The sequence below is a fragment of the Vipera ursinii genome (assembly GCF_947247035.1).
Source record: "Vipera ursinii genome assembly, chromosome: 4".
NCBI lineage: Eukaryota > Metazoa > Chordata > Lepidosauria > Squamata > Viperidae > Vipera > Vipera ursinii.
Genome location: NC_139514.1, coordinates 2,598,954 through 2,612,847, shown reverse-complemented (window position 1 = coordinate 2,612,847; position 13,894 = coordinate 2,598,954). Strand labels below are relative to the sequence as shown.

The following is a 13,894-nucleotide window of genomic DNA, read 5'->3' as shown; positions in this document are numbered from 1 at the left end:
CGTTTACCCGCCATTCAAAAGCGATCAGCGAAAAGACCGATACAGCTCTTTGCCAGCCACCGAAATGAAGATAGCTCAAGATTCAAACCAAGCCATACACAACACACCCCGATCAAGGAACTACTAACTCAGACAAACAACCCGGCAGTAAACAACAGCCTAATCAAGATACCAACAAGAACACTCCTACCATCGTTGAACAGGGCAAGCTACTGTATGTAAAGAGACGACAAACCCCACTCCCTTCTAGCACTGATGATGTGACCTAGCTGGGTCATGAAACGTCTGCAAGAAAACCACCCAGCCCAGTGAGTACCACAAGACCACACAGTTGCTCTTATTGTCCTCCTCCTCCTTTCTCCTCCACAAACCCCCCTCCCTTCTAGCACTGATGATGTTACCTACTTGGGTCATGAAACGTCCGCAAGGAAGCAACCAAACTCAGAGAGCACCAAGGACCCCACAGTCCTCCTCCTCCTCCTCCACTCCACAAACCCCCCTGCCTTTGAGCCTGATGATATTACTTAGTTGGGTCACGAAATGTCTGTAAGAAAACAACCAGACAACACCAAGGACCACGAATCCTCCTCTTTCTCTCCACTAGCCCCACTCTCTCCTAGCACTGATGATGTTATCTAGTTGGGTCATGAAACGTCCACAAGGAAGCAACCAAACTCAGAGAGCATTAAAGACCTCACAGTCATTCTCCTCCTCCTCCTCCTCCTCCTCCTCCTCTACAAACCACACTCCCTTCTAGAACTGATGACCTAGTTGGGTCATGAAAGATCTGCAGGAAAACAACCCAGCTCAGAGAGCACCAAAGACTCCACAATCTGTTTTCCTTTTCTCCTCCTCTTTTCTAGCACTGATGATATTCCCTAGTTGGGTCATGAAATGTCTGCAAGAAAACCAGCAATCTCAGACAGCACCAAGGACCACACATTATTCCTCCTCCTCCTCCTCCTCCCTTCTAGCACTAGCACCAAGGACTCCACATTATTATTCCTCCTCCTCCTCCTCCCTCCTTCTAGCACTGATGATGTTCCCTAGTTGGGTCATGAAACGTCTGCAAGAACACCATCAATCTCAGAGAGCACCAAGGACCCCACAGTCCTCCTCCTCCTCCTCCTCCACAAACCACACTCCCTTCTAGCACTGATATTGTTACCTAGTTGGGTCATGAAACGTCTGCAAGAACACCATCAATCTCAGAGAGCACCAAGGATCCCACAGTCCTCTCCTCCTCCTCCTCCTCCTCCTCCTCCTCCTCCTCTTTGCAAACCCCCCTCCTTTCCAGCCCGGATGATGTGACCTAGTTGGCTGATGAAACGTCTGCAAGAAAGCCAGCAAACTCAGAGAGCCTCAGGGACCCCCTTATCTCAACCCTGAGCTACAAATATTTTCTCCTACTGCCACCCGATTGGCAACCGCCATTCGGTGATTAGAGGATGCCAGGCAGGGGAAGACGTCCAACGTGATTTTTTTTTTTTTCGGCCGGCGGAGCTCGGATCGAGCTCCCAAGACGGACGGCGACAAAGATTTCCAACCCCGCGCAGAGCTTTTAATCGCAGGCCTATGGTGAATCGGTACCTGGGGAGCATCCGGCAGCTCCCTGCAAAGGTGAACGGGCTGGGTGGAGAGGAAATTATCCAGCCCCCACCTGGGAATAAAAAAGGCTCTGGTCCAGAAATTTATCGTTAAGAGGAGACCTCCGAGTTAACATAGGCAGAAGCTGTTTCCACGCGAATAAATTCCACAGGCGTTGAATGGATCACCCGTCGTTAAATACAAACAACCTATTTAGGCGGCTCTCGTTAAGAGAAAAGAACATTATCGCATTTATCGTTCCGTCTACCGCAGCCGAGAGAGGCTGCAACGACGACGGAGTAATTGTTTACTAGGAGGAGCAATTGCTGGAAAATTGCAGCTGGGGTGGGGCGCTCCCTCTTATTACTCCCTTTGTGATGGGTGGGGTGGGGGGCGAAAACCAACATATTTGAGGGGGGGCAAAGGAGGGAGAATAACCACTTCAAGTGCAAACCCTACCTCCTAAACGTAGAGACGGGAAGGCCTGGAGGGGGAAACAAAAAAATTGGGGGGGGGAATGTTTTTTCCCCCCCTGTTTTTTTTCCAAAGCGCAGGAAAAAGAATCTGGAAAGGCCTGGGGAAAAAAAACTGAAAAAATTGGGGGGGAAAAACCTAGGGTTTTCCCCATCAGTAAGTCATTTTATTTTATTTTTATTGCTTGGATTTTTTCATTACAGGAAAATTTTGGTCTGACTAAGGAACACCGACCAGCTGCCTATCCGATACTTCGAATGTATGTGAAAAGGACTAGATTTCGGCATTGATTTGCCAGGCTGGTGTGGTGGTGAAGGCACCAGGCAAGAAAGCAGGAGACGGTGAGTTCTAGTCCCGTCTCAAGACTGGAAAGCTGGCTGGGTGACCTTGGGCCAATCAACAGGAGAGGGTGAGTTCTAGTCTCGCCTTAGGCAGGAAAGCCGGCTGGCTGATTTTGGATTAGTCACCACGTGTTTGTGAGTTCTAGTTTTGCCTTAGAGATAAAATGCAACATGGGTGACTTTGGGCCAAAGTCTATGGAATGGAATGGAATGGAATGGAATGGAATAGGAGCTGGAAGGGACCTTTGAGGTCTTCTAGTCCAGCCCCCCACTCAAGCAGGAGAACCTATACTAGGGGTCAGCAACCTGAAACAGTGAAAGAGCCACTCGGAACCGGTTCCCTCACAAAAGGAAAAACTGGGAGCCGCAAAAAATGTGTGCGCATGCACGTACATGCGCACATGCGCAGAACAGGGTTTGACTGAAGAGTGGAGCCAAGGCGAGATATGCACCTACCCTGCATATTTGAATTGATTGGTTGAACTTTTTTAGTCCCACTTTTTTTGGGGGACTGCACATGGCAGAGGACTGGGAGCCACAGGAGACGTCTGAAAGAGCCCATGCGGCTCCGGAGACACAAGTTGCAGACCTGTGACCTATACCATCTCAGACAAGTGACTCTCTAGTCTCTTCTTGAAAACCTCCAGTGATGGAGCACCCATAATTTCTGGTGGCAAGCTGTTCCGCTGGCTAATCGTCCTCACTGTCAGGAAGTTTCTCCTTAATTCTAGATTGCTTCTCTCCTTGATCATTTTCCAAACATTATTTCTCATCCTGCCCTCTGGTGCTTTGCTCAATAACGTGACCCCCCCCTCCTCTTTGGGGCAGCCCCTCAAATGCTGGAACGCGGCTATCCTGTCTCCCCTATTTCTTCTTTTCTTTAGACTAGCCAAACCCAAGTCCCGCAGCCGTTCTTCATACGTTTTGGTCTCCAGGCCTTGGATCATCTTAGTTGCTCTTCTCTGAATTTTTCCCAGACTCTCAACATCCTTTTTTTGTGATACGGTGACCAAAATTGGCTGCAGTGTTCCAGGTGTTCCAGGTGTGGCCTTATCAGGGTTTAATAAAGCGGTACTAATACTTCACATGATCTTGGTTCTATGCCTGTTTATACAACCCAGCATCGTATCCGAAATTTACAGAACGCAAAGTAACACACCAACATCCAAGGGATGTCTAAGCCAAAATAAATTGCTTTCCCCTCCCCCGCCCGCCCCCCCCATGATGGCATCACACCTAATTCCCACCACGCTGTCTTATCCCCTTAGGATATTTAATCATGTAGTTGAACTGCACAGCTATTATCCTCGTCATCTTTCCTACTACTTTCTCCTATTAGGATCTCATGATTGATCACTTGTTGTTTCTAGCTTACAATCTGAGATTGCCTTTGATGAGTTACGATCTGTGACTTATCGTTTGGTTGTTTGTACGTGCACGGAGAGCTTCTGCGCCGGAGACGAGTCCCTGGCGTGTCCAATCACACTTGGCCAATGAAGAATATTCCGATTCCCAACGAGTAAGTCAGTAGGGCAAAAACGTGAAACGTGTTTGTGTGTTATAAATGGTGGGATTTCCGTGAGAGGGGAAATTAAAAGGATCTCTCTCTGCTCCGTGCAGCAGTCGCTACTTTAATTACAAAGTCAGTTTCTTAGAAATATTGAATTAAATGCAGCAATAGTTCACAGAAACACGTGAAGCCGGAGAAGCTAATCCATTTACACCATTATTCCCAGCTCTTTTAATCCTTATGTAAACTTGCAACATACATATATACAACTTCTGTACAAGTCAAAGTCATGGAAGAGGAGTCGTTTGTAAAGGTGATCTCAGGATTTCTGGTGCAATTATAGTTACAAATGTTTTTTTTTTTACATTTTTAACTTCGATTTTAATTTCTTTTATTGGGGCTGTTAATTTAATTCTTTTTAACTTTTGTATCGTTGTATTTTATTGTTGTTAGCCGCCCTGAGTCCTTCAGGAGATAGAGCGGCATATAAGTCCCAAAAATAAATAAATAAATAAAAATAAAAAGGCAAAGGTCTTGGCTCAAACCAAGAGCGACTGTTAGCCATTAAAATAATACTAGCTAACCACAGCCAGATATAGGGAATTCATCCCATATGTAGAATAAAGTGTGTGGGGGGGGGGACAAAAAAAAAGAGAGGAGGGGAAGGAAGAATGGAAGGCAGCAGCAGCCAAAAAAGCTCACACAATCCTGGGTTGTAGAAACAGAGGCACGGAATCAAGATCAAGCGAAGTATTAGCACCGCTTGATAAAACCCCAGTGAGGCCACACCTGGAATACCGCAGCCAATGTTGGTCACCATACCACAAAAAAAGAGGTTGAGAGTTGGGGAAAAAATTCAGAGAAGAGCAACTAAGATGATGCAAGGCCTGGAGACCAAAACGTACGAAGAACGGCTGCGGGACTTGGGTTTGGCTAGCCTAAAGAAAAGAAGAAGTAGGGGAGACATGATAGCAGCGTTCCAGTATTTGAGGGGCTGCCACAAAGAAGAGGAGGGGGCCAGGTTATTCTCCAAAGCACCAGAGGGAAAGACGAGAAACAATGGTTGGAAACTGATCAAGGAGAGAAGCAACCTGGAATTAAGGAGAAACTTCCTGACAGGGAGGACAATTAACCAGTGGAACCGCTTGCCACCAGAAATCGTGGCACGCTCCATCCCTGGAGGTTTTTAAGAAGAGACCGGACAGTCACTTGTCTGAAATGGTGTAGGTTCTCCTGCTTGAGCAGGGGGCTGGACTAGAAGACCTCCAAGGTCCCTTCCAGCTCTATTCTGTTCAAGTCCATTCTAAGGACGCCCCGGCTTTATGGAATCAACTGCCGGTGGAGCTCCGGATGGCACCGGATCTCCGCTCCTTCCGTCGCGGGTTAAAGACCCATCTGTTTGAACAAGCTGGCCTGGCCTGATGGGGGAATGTCAGGGTTTTTATGGGTTTTTACATTGATTGTTTTAACTGGGCAATTTATTTAATCTTTTAACTTTTGTAATCCTATTTATATGCCCTGTTCACCGCCCTGAGTCCTCCGGGAGAAGGGCGGTATAAAAAATCCAATAAATGAAATGAAATGAAATGAAAGGAGTTCTCTAATTATACTTGGGATGTGGTGGCTCAGTGGGTTAGGACGCTGAGCTTGTCGATCAGAAGGTCGGCAGTTTGGCGGGTCGAATCCCGAGTGCCGCGTAGCAGAGTGAGTGCCTGTTACTCGTCCCAGCTTCTGCCAACCTAGCAGTTCGAAAGCACGTAAAAATGCAAGTAGAAAAATAGGGACCGCTACAGTGGGAAGGTAACAGCGTTCCGTGCGCCTTTGGCGTGTAGTCATGCCGGCCACATGACCACGGAGACGTCCTCGGACAAGCGCTGGCTCTTCGGCTTTGGAACGGAGATGAGCACCGGCCCCTAGAGTCGGAAACGACTAGCACGCATGTGCGGGGGAACCTTTACCTTGACCTTTAATTATTCTTACTTGTATTTTTGATGTTTTTAATCCTCTCTCAGGATTTATTCGTATAAATTGAATACAGACAGTCCTCAACTTACAACAGTTCATTTAGCGACTATTCGTGGCTAAATTGGCACAGGAAAAAAGGGACTTGTGACCGCTTCTGACACTTAGGACCGTTGCAGCATCCCCGCGGTCACGTGATCAAAACTCAAGACGCTTGGCAATTGGCTCGTATTTATGACATCTGTAATCTCCTGGGGTCACGTGATCCCCTTTTGCGACCTTCTGATAAGCAAAGTCAATGGGGGAAGCCAGACTCGCTTAACAACCGTGTTACTAATTTAACAACTTGCAGTGATTCACTTAATAACTGTGGCAAGGTAAGTCGTAAAATGTGGCAAAATTCACTTTTGCTTAGCAATGGAAACACTGGGTTCAAATTTGGTCGTAAGTGGAGGACTACCAGGAGCAAGATAATCCTTTCACACTGCAGCCTTCGAATATGGAAGCTTAAACTCTACTCTACTATCATATAACAGGCTGCAACAGTCGTAAGTGCGAGGACCAGTTGTAAGCCCTTTTTTTCCAGTGCTGTTATAACTCTGAACCATCATTAAATAAAAGGTCACAAGCTAAGGATTGCCTGCATTAACTCCAAAGTTGTGTAATTGATGAAACTACTTGTCTGGAAATAAGTTTTAAAAATGGTCCTGAATGCCTTCATAATTAAAATAGTAATCTGGGCACCCTGCCAATAAGGAAGGGGTAGAATCCCTAAGCCATTCTGTACAATGGGCCAAAGTCCCATCTCTCCCTCTCTCTCTGCCTGCCTGCCTGCCTATCTTATCTATCCACCCATCCATCCACAGTATCTTATCTATCCACCCATTCATCTATCCATTCATCCCTCCACAATATCTGTATCTATCCATCCATCCATCTATCCATTCATCCCTCCATAATATCTGTATCTATCCATCCATCCATCTATCCATCCATCCCTCCACAATATCTGTATCTATCCATCCATCCATTCATCCCTCCACAATATCTGTATCTATCTACCCATCCATCCATCCATTCCTCCACAGTATCTGTATCTATCCATCCATTCATCCATCCATCCACAGTATCTGTATCTATCCATCCATTCATCCATCCACAGTATCTGTATCTATCCATCCATTCATCCATCCCTCCACAGTACTGTATCTGTATCTATCCACCCATCCATCCATCCATCCATCCACAGTATCTGTATTTATCCATCCATCCATCTATCCATCCATCCCTCCACAGTATCTGTATCTATCCATCCATCCATCTATCCATTCATCCATCCACAATATCTGTATCTATCCACCCATCCATTCATCCATCCCTTCCACAGTATCTGTATCTATCCACCCATCCATCCATTCATCCACAGTATCTGTATCTATCCACCCATCCATCCATCCACAGTATCTGTATTTATCCATCCATCCATCTATCCATCCATCCCTCCACAGTATCTGTATCTATCCATCCATCCATCTATCCATTCATCCCTCCACAATATCTGTATCTATCCATCCATCTCTCTCTATCATCAACCTACTTACCTGCTTGCCTGCCTATCTTATCCATCCATCCATCCATCCATCATCCTTCCTTCATCAGTATCTATATCTATCTATCCATCCATCATCTCCATCAAACTTCCTTCTTTCCCTATCATCTATCCATCCATCCATATATCTATCCATCCATCTCTCCATCATCTTCCTTCCATCCTTCCTTCCTTCCTCTATCTATCCATTCATCAGTATCTATATCCATCCATCCATCCATCCATCCATCCATCATCCATGCCGCCCCTAGGCAAATATGGGCAGCTCCCAACATTAAAAGTGCTAACACGAAAAATATTAAACGAAAAGGACGCTTTTTAGTGGCAGAGCAGTTTCAAATGTGGGCGGCGGGGGGGGGGGGAGGAAACAGGGCCCCATCTCTAACCCCACTCCCCTCTGCTTCTATCCAGATCGTCCTTTAATCAGCAGCAACTTCCCAATTCCACCAGACACCCCCCCACACACACACACACACACACTGCAGTGGAGACAATGGCAACCCGGGCAAGATGCCTCCCTCATCAAAGCTGCCTTGAAACCGTCCAGCTTTTTTTTTTCCCCCTCCGCCAGAATTTCCCGGGGAGGCGAAAATTCGCAGCACCCACCTCCGGAGATCATATTCCACTTACGGCACAGAATGGATAATACCAATGGCCTTGCCTCTTCTTCCTTGCCTTTGTCTGAAGGGAGAAAGGAAGGGGGGGGAAGGAAAAAAAAAACCCTCAAAAACCCCTGCTGATCTCTCTCACCCCCCCCCCCCCTTTGACACTTTTGAGCACCGGCTGAATTCCTTCTGGGTTGAAATTCAATCAACAGGATACATGAGCTTTAACCTGGATGCTTATCGCCAAATGGCACGGAAGGCAGAGCGAACGGCTAATAGAAAAACAAAATGGGGGGGGGGAAGAGATTAAAAAAAAAAACCACACACCTTTGGCCAACGGATTTTTGCCTTTCACGACTCCTCCATTTGCTCAGAAGAACAGAAGAATCCAGGACCAGATCGACGCCAGCACTATTAATCCGCGTGACAATGATAAGCTTAATTACCCTCTATTATTGCAATCCCAATAAATGAACTCTTAAAGCAATCATTTTTAAAAGGGATGTGTGTGTGTGTGTGTGTGTCTGTGGAAAGGACGTCTTTCTCTGCACCGTCCTCTATGCTCCTGATAAAAAAAAATTAATGCCGCGGAATATTTATCGGGCGCGCATTAGGTCTGCTTGCGGTAGTGGCATTCCTCCATCGCCGCCGGTCATTTAAAAAAATCTTGCGTTCCAGCAAATGGAGGAAGCCAAGTTACGGTGATCCGCAACCACAATCTGCACACTTGTTCACCACCGCCCCCAAAATTGCACAGCCCCAAACCGGTTTCTCGCCCGATTCGAAAAGTACCGCATTGAAAACATTTTCAAAATGCAGCCTGATTTTTGTATTCATGTATGTAGGTACTGGTTTATTTAGCGTAGGGCATATCACACGGGGACTTGCAATGTATATTGACATTTCACCTAGATTTTTTAAAAAACCTCACATAATAAAATATGAATGATAAAAGGAGACCGATGTCTAGGCTATCTAACCCTTGAGGCACGGCATCACTTATATGAAAAAAATAATAATCAGATACTGGATCGGTATAGGGCCCTCAGCTTACAACCGGTCTATCCACATTTTCCGCCAGCCATACCACATCCAATTTGGCTTACCTGTTGCGCAAGAATAGAATAGAATAGAATAGAATAGAATAGAATAGAATAGAATAGAATAGAATAGAATAGAATAGAATAGAATAGAATAGAATAGAATAGAATAGAATAAAGAATGTGATGAGAATAGAATAGAATAGAATAGAATTAGAATAGAATAGAATAGAATAGAATAGAATAGAATAGAATAGAATAGAATAGAATAGAATAGAATAGAATAGAATAGAATAGAACAGAATAGAATAGAACAGAACAGAAATACAGAATAGAACAGAATAGAATAGAATAGAATAGAATAGAATAGAACAGAACAAAGAATGTGATGAGAATAGAATAGAATAGAATAGAATTAGAATAGAATAGAATAGAATAGAATAGAATAGAATAGAATAGAATAGAATAGAATAGAATAGAATTAGAATAGAATAGAACAGAATAGAATAGAATAGAACAGAACAGAAATACAGAATAGAACAGAATAGAATAGAATAGAATAGAATAGAATAGAATAGAATAGAATAGAATAGAATAGAATAGGAATAGAATAGAAAATATGGAATGGAATGAAATGAAATAGAACAGAACAAAATAGAACAGCACAGAATAGAATAGAATAGAAATACAGAATAGAACAGCACAGACTAGAATAGAAATACAGAACAGAATAGAATAGGCAGAATGTAGAATAGAATAGAATAGAATAGAATAGAATAGAATAGAATAGAATAGAATAGAATAGAATAGAATAGAATAGAATAGAATAGAATAGAATAGAATAGAATAGAATAGAATAGAATAGAAAATATGGAATGGAATGAAATGAAATAGAACAGAACAAAATAGAACAGCACAGAATAAAATAGAATAGAAATACATAACAGAATAGAAATACAGAATAGAATAGAATAGAATAGAATAGAATAGAATAGAATAGAATAGAATAGAATAGAATAGAATAGAATAGAATAGAATAGAATAGGCAGATTGTAGAATAGAATAGAACAGAACAGGAATAGAAATACACAACAAAACATAGAATTGAATGGAACAGAACAGAAAAGAATAGCAGAGTTGGAAGGGACTTTGGAGGTCTTCTAGTCCAACCCCCTGCTCACTCAGGAAACCCATTTCAGACAAATAAACTGTGTGGCAAAATCAAAGTACCGCTCTCAATTTCTTTAAAGCTAATCCTTTTATGTGACAATCAAGCAATCCCCACTGAAGGACGCTGCGGTGTATTTCGGCCATTGTAAATTCCACAACGCAGGGGTTTTTTTGGGGGGCAGGCGGTAAATTTCACCCACCAGGCCTAAGGGGCAAAGGGCAAGTTTGCACCCATCATCCCACTCCCTCCAAAGCTCTTGCCAGATGGGGGGGTCCGCCCCCCCGCCCCCGTGATGGGTGTATAATTCCCACAGGCCCACCGCCTCTGAATCCGAACCATGGACATATTTGTGCATTACTTCTGGGTGGGTAGCGATAAAGTTCCCCCCACTATATTCTGAATTCAAATGCATGATTTCCTCTATGAATCGAGCATCACTTTTTTTTTGTAAAAGAAAAAGGTGCCGGAACTCAGACACGTCATACAACCCGCCTTGCCTACCCTACAAGGTTCCATCCGAAAAAGGTGCCGGAACTCCGTTCTGAGCGTTTTATGAGGAAAAAAAAGCTCTGGCTTTTACCCCTCCCATATTTCCACCACCGTCCCCCTCTCGTTGGTCCCCCTCTTGCACACCCTCTCCTGGTCCACCATTGGACCCAGATTGTTGGGGGCAATAAGCTGACTTTGTAATAATGCTGCTTGGGGTGTGTGTGAAAGCCCTAATAAGCAGGCATATACATAGAATGAAGGCTACTGCTAAGCTTGGAAGCCGCCCTGAGTCTTCGGAGAAGGGCGGGATATAAATAGGATTTAAAATAATAAAAAAAGCATGGATACAGTACACAGAATAAAAATCTCTTAAGGTAGCCAAACGTCTCATGCTACAGGTGGTACCTGATTTACGACCGTTCGTTTAGTGACTTTGCGAAGTCACGTTGAAAGAAAGGGAGCAGCTACAGATGGTCCTCGATTTACGACAGTTCACTTTTAGTGACCGTTCGGAGTTACAACGGCACTGAAAAAAAAGCAGCTTAGGACCCTTTTTCCACACTTACGACCGTCCCAGCATCCCCATGTGGCTCATGTGATCAAAATTCAGATGCTTGGCAACTGACTCATATTTACGACGGTTGCACGGTGTCCCGGGGTCACGTGATCCCCTTTTGCGACCACCTGACAAGCAGAGTCCATGGGGGAAGCCCGATTTGCTTAACGACTGTGTTACTAACTTAATAGCTGCAGTGATTCACTTAACGACTGTGGCAAGGAAGGTGGTAAAATGGGGCAAAATTCATTTTTTGGTGGAGCAGTGGAGCCTTGGTGGCGCAGTGGGCTAATGCCCCCTTAAGTAACACCAGCTGCCTGCCATTAGTGCAGGTTCGAGTCCCACCAGGCTCAAGGTTGACTCAGCCTTCCATCCTTCCCAGGTAGGTCAAATGAGGACCCAGATTGTTGGGGGCAATTAAGCTGACTTTGTAATAATGCCGCTTGGTGTGTGTGTGAGAAAGCCCTAATAAGCAGGCATAGACATAGAATGAAGGCTACTGCTAACGCTTGTAAGCCGTCCTGAGTCTTCGGAGAAGGGCGGGATATAAATGGAATTAAAAAAAAAATATGAAAGCTCTGAATCAAACAGGGTTAGCCCCCCCCACACACACACACATTTCTCTTTGAAGAAGGATGCTGCACATCTAAGCATGCCATCTGCTGTTGTGGCTATTTTTTTTACATTCTCGCTGGTCTGATTTTAGCAGCCACGCACAGACCTTAGATTAACCACCGGGTCTTTTCAAGTGCTGGGCAAGGCGAGGTTTGCTCCTGTACACCAGCGTTTCCCAACCTTAGGAACTTGAAGATGCGTGGACTTCAACTCCCAGAATTCCCCAGCCAGCTACGCTGGCTGGGGAATTCTGGGAGTTGAAGTCCACGCATCTTCAAGTTCCTAAGGTTGGGAAACGCTGCTGTACACCACCACCCCTCCAAAACCAGCTTCCACGCCCGCCACAGCGGCTCAGAACCGAGAACGCCTTGCAAAGGCATCCCAAAGCGGGGACTGGTTTTTGCAAAATGGGTCCTGGCTGCTGGCAAAGAAGCTCCCTTCACACAACCTCTTTCTTGCCATCGATCCGGTCCACCAGAAACGCATCCCCTCTCCTCAAATGCGTGGTGGGGCTGCCCACCGGGGAAGGCCAGGGAAAAAAGGCTGGCCTTTTCCAAAAGGGGGGGGGGGGGAAATTGCACATCACACGCATCAATGCCCAGCTGCATTCGTGCAAACCCTTCGGCTTAACCTGTGTGTGTGTGTGCGCGTGTGTACATGTGCATGTCTCACGCACAACTCAGCAGTGTGCCTGTGGTATGGGTGTCCTTCTGCCTGTCTCACTCACATGCACCTCTCTCGGGCAGTTGCCGCGTGCGTGTGCATGTGCAATGTTTGCGTGTGTTTTGCGTGTGTGCCTACGTGCATGTGTGGTGTTGCCGCTTTTCCGACTCCTGCTTGCTGCAAAAAGCGTGGCGCAAGGGCAGCCCAGGAGGGGTCGAGGCACCTTTGCACGGGCAGCGGCTTGCAAAGCCTTCCGACGTCTGGCTGCTAGCCCCACCCCTACCCCCACGCTTCCCGTGCATTGCACACAAACACACACACACACACAAAAACACACAAACACACAACCAAGTCAAAAGGAGGCAGCCCCCTCAAGGTCAAAACACGCCATCCGGGAGGCTGCAATCCCGGGTTCGGTTCCCAAGAAGGGGGTGGCGGGGTCCCCAACTCGGGTCGGCTGCACCCACCCACCTCCCCGTTCACACGAGCGAGCGCTGACCCGCGTGTCTCCGCGCCAGCCGACCCCAAATTGGGGACCCCACCCATGAAAAGAGGGGGGGTCAATCCCCCATTTGCACACACACCCTCCCTCTGCCCCCTCCCCCCCCGCGCCCCCCCCTTTCCCCCACCTGCGGGGCTGGGCGCCGTCTCAGTCTCCGTCCGGTCCTCGGCTCCAGCCTCCCCTCGGGCGGGACGAGCGAGCAGGCCGCGGCGGTGCGAAGGGGAGAAGCGCCGCCGCCCGACTGAAGGGGAAGACCCGGACCGCCGGCAGTTGTTGCCGCTGCTGCCGCTGGGCGAACCGTTACCGCGACGAACTACAGCTCCCGGCAGGCCGCGCGCGGGCGGAACGGGCCGACGGCAGCGAACAGCCGGCCGCGAGGCATGCCGGGGATGGTAGGCAGCCGGGTTGCCTCTTCCCTTTACTTCCTGCTTAGGCGGGCAGGAAGGCCGCGCGGGGCATGCTGGGGGTTGTAGTGAAGACAGGTGAAGAGCTGGGTCTCCGAGGGGCTCGGTCGGAGTTTGAGAGCTTGAGTGGCTGAATCGGACCGAGCTGGAAGGGACCTTGGCAAAAGAGCCAAGGTTGCCTACCCCTGATTTAGGCCTAGGCTCTTTTATGACTCGTGGACTTCAACTCCCAGAATTCCTGAGTCAGCCATGCTGAGGGGAAAGTGAGAGGTTTCCAAGCTGAGCCAGGCTGGCTCAGGAATTCTGGGAGTTGAAGTCCACAAGTCACAAAAGAGCCAAGGTTGCCTACCCCTGATTTAGGCCTAG

At 46.8% G+C, this 13,894-nt stretch overlaps 1 protein-coding gene across 1 annotated transcript in view; it reads right to left on the bottom strand.

Moving 5' to 3' along the window:
• FAM168A (family with sequence similarity 168 member A) overlaps window positions 1–13,529 on the bottom strand; it is a 68,014-nt gene extending 54,485 nt beyond the window's left edge. Inside the window, exon 1 of the mRNA XM_083362201.1 lies at window positions 13,252–13,529. The gene's annotated coding sequence lies outside the window, so the exon portion shown is untranslated. The remainder of the gene's footprint in view (window positions 1–13,251) is intronic.
• Between the last annotated feature and the right edge of the window lie 365 nt (window positions 13,530–13,894).